Source organism: Notamacropus eugenii, chromosome 5 (assembly GCF_028372415.1).
Source record: "Notamacropus eugenii isolate mMacEug1 chromosome 5, mMacEug1.pri_v2, whole genome shotgun sequence".
In the NCBI taxonomy this organism is placed as follows: domain Eukaryota; kingdom Metazoa; phylum Chordata; class Mammalia; order Diprotodontia; family Macropodidae; genus Notamacropus; species Notamacropus eugenii.
Window position 1 is genome coordinate 398356022 of NC_092876.1, and position 7145 is coordinate 398363166.

A 7145-nucleotide genomic window follows, 5' to 3' on the forward strand; every position below is an offset into this window, starting at 1 on the left:
GCTTGGAGGATCAAATGAGATATTTGTAAAGCACCTGGAACATAATTCTAAAATAAAGGCTTATCTCCTCCCACCCCACACAACCTGTGATATTTCACTACTATGAAATAGATAGGACCAGATGACCTCTGGAGTTTGTTTTAATTTTGACATTTGATCAGAAATGTGGATTAATTAATTATGATATTTAATTATAAATAAAGAACAATTAATTAATATGGATCTGTGATTTCACTGACAGTAGGAATTCCCAGGTGAAGAAACACCCCCTTTGTACATTGGCACCTTCCAGAAATTCAACTTTATTATTAGAGCTGCCAAGAGAACCAAGAAGTTAAGTTAGAGGTTAACCGAATTGTTAAGGGTCACATAGGGACCATATGTTGTGGTAGGACGTTAGCCAAATCTTCTTTTGGTGCCTAGAGCGCCAGGCCTAGAGTCAGAAAGCTCTGAGTTCAAAGGCGACTTTAGATACTTCCTAGTTGAGTAACCTTGGGTAAGTCACTTAATCTGCTTGCCTCCATTTCCTCAACTGTAAAATGGGGATTGTGAGGGGAACTGTAATAACATACAATCATCATAACACCTATCTCCCAGAGCTGCAGTAGAGGATCGAATGAAATCAGATTTTTAAGTGCTTAACATAGGGTCTGGCACACTGTAGGCACTTAATAAATGCTTATTCCCTTTCCCCTTCTTGGTTTTGAGGCTAGTTCTCTAACCACTAACTGTGCAAGACTTTCTAAGATTTCATAATTCTATAAAATGCTTCCTAAGAGCTGGTAACCTTCTTAGCAGTTCTAAATATTCTTTTTCTAAAGAAATCTACTCTCTACCATTTATTTGTCAATCAATGAGAAGTAACTACTGAGTATCTGTTGGGTGCCCGACTCTGTGCCCAGTGCAGTGGGGCAGGGGAGGGGGGGTAGGGTGTATCATTCATATTCCTAATAACCAGCCTTTATACTGACCCTATAAGATTTGTAAATCACCACACACATTATCACCTCATCCCTATGACGTAGGTAAAATAGTAACAGGTAACTCTGAGATAGCATTTTATGATTTGCAAAGCACATTTGATCCTGCCAACAACTCTGTGAAATGGAGCTATTACTATTCCCATCTTACAGATGAGGAAACTGAAGAACAGAGAGGATAAATTAACTGCCTAGGGTCATATAGCTAGGAAATATCTGAGGCGATTTTGAACTCAGGTCTTCCTGATTCCAAGTCTATCCACTGTACCACTGAGCTAACGTAAGAAAGAAAGAAAGACTGAATGGCAAGCATCAAAGCATTATTTGAAACGAGATTGGAAGAAAGGAAAGAACATTTATAAGCATCTATTATGCTCTGGGTGCTTTACAAATATTATGTCATCTGATCTTCACAATAACTTTGGAAGGTGAATGATCCCATTTTACAGCTGATGCCCATCATTCAGTGCCTTCCCTTGAATGAACAGCCTGGCTTTGGGAAAGAAACTATGACCCAGAACAGCATAGACCAGTACTCAGTGAGCGATGATGAAAAGCTAGACAACCATGTTTTGACATTTCGGGTTTATCTGAATTTTGTGTGACTGAATTCACCTTTAGAGGTGAGATCCTCTTTTGGAAAGGAGGAACCTGGGGGGCACTGGGCAGCCTAATTCAGTGGATAAAAGCTGTACTATTTTAGTTACTGTGGTGGATCGATAAAAGAATTAAACAAGAGCCCTGCCTTCAAGCTGGTTTGTAATCTGTTTGGGGGAAAAGGAAAAAATCAATACAATTCAATAAACCTGCATCAAGAGCTCATTATGTTCAAGGTACGGGGCAAAAAGGACAAGGGAAATGGCTGAGCTATATACTTACCGAAGAACAAATCAACGCCTGGAAACGAATTTAGTATGAACTAAGTAAATAAAGAATGAAGGGGTACAAGGGCCAGGAATGAATACTGAGAGGCAGCTCATGTTAGAAGACTTCTTGAAGGAGGTGTTGTGAACTAGTTTTTGAAGGACTCAAGGGCTATTGCATTTATTCTAATAGTTTGCCTGACATCCAGTAAAATCTATGCTTCCCCCCCACTTGCCCCATCACTTATTTCCTTAGCTGACTACACTTCAATTTTTGGTCAACAAGTTGTTGTTGTTCAGTTGTTTTCCAGTCACCCTATTTGAGGTTTTCTTGACAGAGATACTGAAGTGGTTTGCTATTTCCTTTCCCTGCTCATTTTACAGATGAGGAAACTGAGGCAAGTAGGGTTAAATGGCTTGCCCAGGGTCACACAACTAGTGTTGGAGACCAGATTTGAACTTGAGAAGGTTAGCTTGCCTAACTCCAGACCTGGCACTCTGTCCACTGCCCCACTTACCTGCTCTTCAGACAAGAAGATACTTAAAACCATATGGCACTGTGCTGTATACAGTGACAGTTTCTTCAAGAAGGCTCAGATTAATTCTCAAAAGCACTGAACCATGATCACTTCTAGTTAGGTTATGATAAGACTGCTTGCCCTTCCTTGCTTTCAAAACTGTTTACTGTGTCCTGCAGTTTATTGCAGGACACAGTAAACAGTTTTGAATTCATTGGCAGACAACCTATTGCTATTGCAACATATTTTGCTATTGACTACCTGTGTGACCTTGGGTAATTAACTTAACCTCTTCGAACCACAGCTTGCTTCTTTGTAAAATGGAAGGTTGGACTAGAGCAGCTAGGTGGCACAGTGAATAGAGTGCCAGCCCTGGAAACAGACAAGCTTATCTTCTCAAGTTCAAATCTGGCCTTAGACACTAGCTGTGTGACCCTGGGCAAGTCACTTAATCCTGTTTGTCTCAGTTTCCTCGTCTGTAAAATGAGCTGGAGAAGTAAATGGCAAACCATTCCAACATTTTTGCCCACAAAAAAAAACCCTAAATGGGGTCACAAAGAGTCAGACATGACTGAAATGACTGAACAACAACAAAAAAAGATTGGACTTCTGCCCACACAAGCTTGAAATTCATGACCCTTCTTGGAGAAAGGTTAACAATATGTTAAAAAATATTTATTAGACACCTACTAAATTCAAGACTTTGTTTCATGGGTTGAATTAAAGTTATTATTTGCCCTAAGCCCAATGGAGAGGTACATATGAGGAGACTGCAGCATGTTACCAACGATCTAACACAGAGATGTCAATCATGCACTCCACAACACTCCTGAGTGTGACCCAAGCCAGTTTAAAGTACAAATGTACATGGTTTTCTAAGGCAATGTGTGGCTCAAGGGTTTCCATAAGTATGGTTTAGTGACCCCCATTTCTATTTGAGTTTGACACCATTGATCTGAAGGTTGGCAATAGAAACATGAATGTCCATGAAAGAAAGTGAGCTGGTCACATAACATAAGGAGCAAGTGAAAGGGAGCTCTGGATCTTCATTAGTATCATGCAGTGTCAAGAGATCTAGAAAAAAGATCCCCAACATGCTAGTTGAGCCTATTATGAAGGATTTGCTGAAGGACATAGAGGAGAGTCACACGCAATGGACAGCCATGAAGAAGCTGTGATCTATGTTATATTGGGCTGCCACTGTGGTGAAATAGAGTATTAGATTCAGAATTAGAAGGACCAGCTTCAGACTCAGTAGCTGTGTGACCTTGGCAAGTTATTGACTTTCTCCCAGTCTCAGTTTCCTTATTTATAAAACAGGGATAATAATAATGAATCCACTGACATAATATGTGTAAAGCACCTTGCAAACCTTAAAGCCTTATATCAATGTTAACTATTACTCTGCTTGTTATGTCGTTGAACTTAATATTCATACAGATGAGATTGTTGAACAATTGACATCCAGGACCCTGTTCTAAACACTGGGGGATACACATACAGAAAAGATAATACAGTGCCAGAACTCAAAGTGACAGTTCCTATTGATCAAATAAAAGATAATTTTGCAAATTTTATTTAAAATTTATTTCTATTAGCATCTTTTATTTTTACATCAATTTTATTTTCCAATACATCCTTTCTCTCCCCTTTTCCCCTACAAACCATACCTTATGACAAAGAATAAAAAAGAGTAACCCTAATTATGTATACAATGTTCCTCACCCACAGTCTCCCACCCACATCTTAAATCTCTTCTTTGGGGCCAAGCTAATCATTTTAACTTCAGATCACTCCATTTTTATTTCTTCTTTGTTCTTTTGATTTAATCTGCTGCAATCATTGTGTTCATTCTCTTCCTGGTCCTTCTTACTTTACTTTAGATCAGTTGATAAGTCTTCCAGTGCTTCTGTAGACTCTTCATTTCCGTCCTTTCTTGCAGCACAGAAATATCACTGATCAAGCAGAAACTAAAGGTTGAAGAAGGCAACTAAAAACCAGAAAGAGAAATAAATCCAAATGGCTTCTTCTGGGGATAGCAGGTGGAGAAAGAAATTCAATAAAGTAGATATAATAAAACCAGAGTGAAAAATAACCTGATTTGAATAACTCTTATTTTCCTCACGGTAAAAGAACTAAAGGAAAACACTATCAGCATTGGGGAAAACTTAATGTAGTGCTGAGGACCTCCTAATACTTACCATAAATCATCTCCATGTTGAGATAAGTACAATTGCCAAGAAGTTCAAGTTGTTGATGGATTTCTCTTTAATATCTACAGCTTAAAATGCAACAAAAGGTCTGTACATTGCTCATAAAGAAATAGAATTCCTCATAAACCCACCAGTTCATAAGCATCCCTCCCCCCAAATCCTTTAAGAAAGAATAAGCTTGTTTTAAAAGTTGCAGGGGGCTTATCGTTTCAGTTTTGTATTTCTGGCACATGTTGGCCAACATAATAAAAACAAAATCCTGGCACCCAGCATTACCACCATGTGTTAAAATATCATTTCTGTGTCTTAGACATCCAAAAAGGCCAATACAATTACATTTCAAAAAGTTGAAAGGCGATCTGGTTCAGATATGTGAATATTAGTATGCATGGAGCGTTCATTCACAGGCAGCAATAGAGTCGGAATTCAGCTATCTGGAGCATAGGCTGATGTGAAGCATATGATATTACTTATGTAGGCATGAAAGCAATCTGCTTTAATATCAGACACTTTAGTGCAAAGAATGTCAGGGTTACCAGAGGTTAAAGACAGGCCAGAGTTTAGGGGGAAAATGGAAAAAAGTAAGCTAGAAAATGTGGGGCAACTCACTCAGTTTTCCTTTTATTTTCTTCCTGGTTTCTATACCACATGACAATAAATGTCTAGGAATTCACATTCTAAATAGAGTCTGCTGTCATAGTATGATTCAGGTTTTCACCTGGAAAAACAAAAAAGGAAAAGGTCTTAATTTCTCTGATTGATGCCACCAAAGGTGTGTGTTACTGTGAGTTGTCATATCACATACACACACACACTCACTACAAATTCTTTTGTTGCATCTTGACATCTTCCTTGTATCATATGTTTAAAAAATGCTAACTCCTTCTCCCCATTCATTTGGAAGACTCACTATTACATGCAAATTTGGAGCCCATCATTTTCAAGAAAATAATTGGGGAAAGGCAATTGGAGTCTTTTATTTTCATAGAATCATAGATCTCAGAAGTAGAAGAGACCACAGAAGGAACCTAGATACACTCCTACCTAAACAAAAATCTTTTCTCCAAGAGCTGCAACAAGTTAGCATTGACTTTCTGTTTGAAGACCTCCTTTGATAGAGAAGTCACTATCTCCCTGGGCGACCCATTCAGTTTTCAAATATCTCTATGTAATAATCAGGGAGTTCTTCTTTATGCTGAGTTAATTTCCTGGAGAGAAGTGTTTCACCTAAGGTTGGGTATGGTTGCCAGGAAGAGATCGTTTGATCTCTCCTCAGTACTGGTACTCTTCAAGAAACTGTTGGCCACTATCAATTAGCATCAATGAAGATGCATGGTATCTTGCTGGAGAAGTAAGAGGTGGCATGTGTCAGGTGGGTCAAAATACTGCCACCATTTCAACCACTATTTCTCCCTTTGGTTGCTGATGGAGAAAGCACATGACTCAGAACCCAAGAGGCTTAGGAATAGGAATGGCAGTACTCCTGAACCACTAGTTCTGCCTCAAGCCCAACCCTACCTCACTCTCTCATAGCCATAAGATATGGGAAACAACCCTTATAGAGTTGAAGCCAGTTAACTGCCTCTGCAGGTGCTCCAGTCTCCCCTTCCTCAAAAGTCACAGGTACTGAAGACTTAGAAAAAAAGTTCTCTCCACCATGGCCCTTGGTTATATCAAATGATTCCACCTCATAAACTGATATTGATATCAATGAAAATAACATTAAAGATGTTGCATTACCATCTGCTTCATTACTAGGTATACTGACTGAGTCTTTCCATCTGACTTGCAACTAAAATTTTCTATGTATGTTGTCTTCCTCTATTAGAATGAGAGTTTTTTGAAAATAAAGCCTGCTTGACTTTTCTACATGTATCTGTAGAACTTTGCATAGTGCTTTTCACACAGTAAAAAGCTTAATAAATATTTTTTCATCCATCCATTCATAATAGGATCTTTAAAAAGTAGAGTCTGCAATTAAGAAAAATAGGTTTAGAAGACCAAGATAGATTCTGGAGAACATTTTGGAACAGTTTATGCCCAAAGGACTAAAAAACTCTGTATACTTTCACCCAACAATATCATTACTAAGTCTATATCCCCAAAAAGAAGAGGATCCATAGGTATAAAAATATTTTAGCAGCTTTTTATAGTGGCAAAGAACTGGAAATTGAGGGAAAATCCATCAACTGAGGAATGACTGAACAAGTTGTGGTATATGAATGTGATAGAACATTATTGTGCTATAAGAAATGACAAACAGGATGGCTTCAGAAAAATCTGGGAAGACTTATATGAACTAATACAAAGTGAAGTGCATAGAACCAGGGAACACTGCACACAGTAGCAGCAATGTTGTAGGATGATCAACTGTGAACGACCTAGCTATTTTGATCCATATAATGATCCAAGATAATTCTAAGGGAGTCATGATGAAAAATGCGATTCACCTACAGAGGGAGAGGACTGGTGAAGTGACTACAAACTGCAGTATAATTTTTTCCCATTTTCTTTATTTTTCTTACTTTTTGTAATGTGGTTAATATGGAAATATATTTTACATGATTTCAC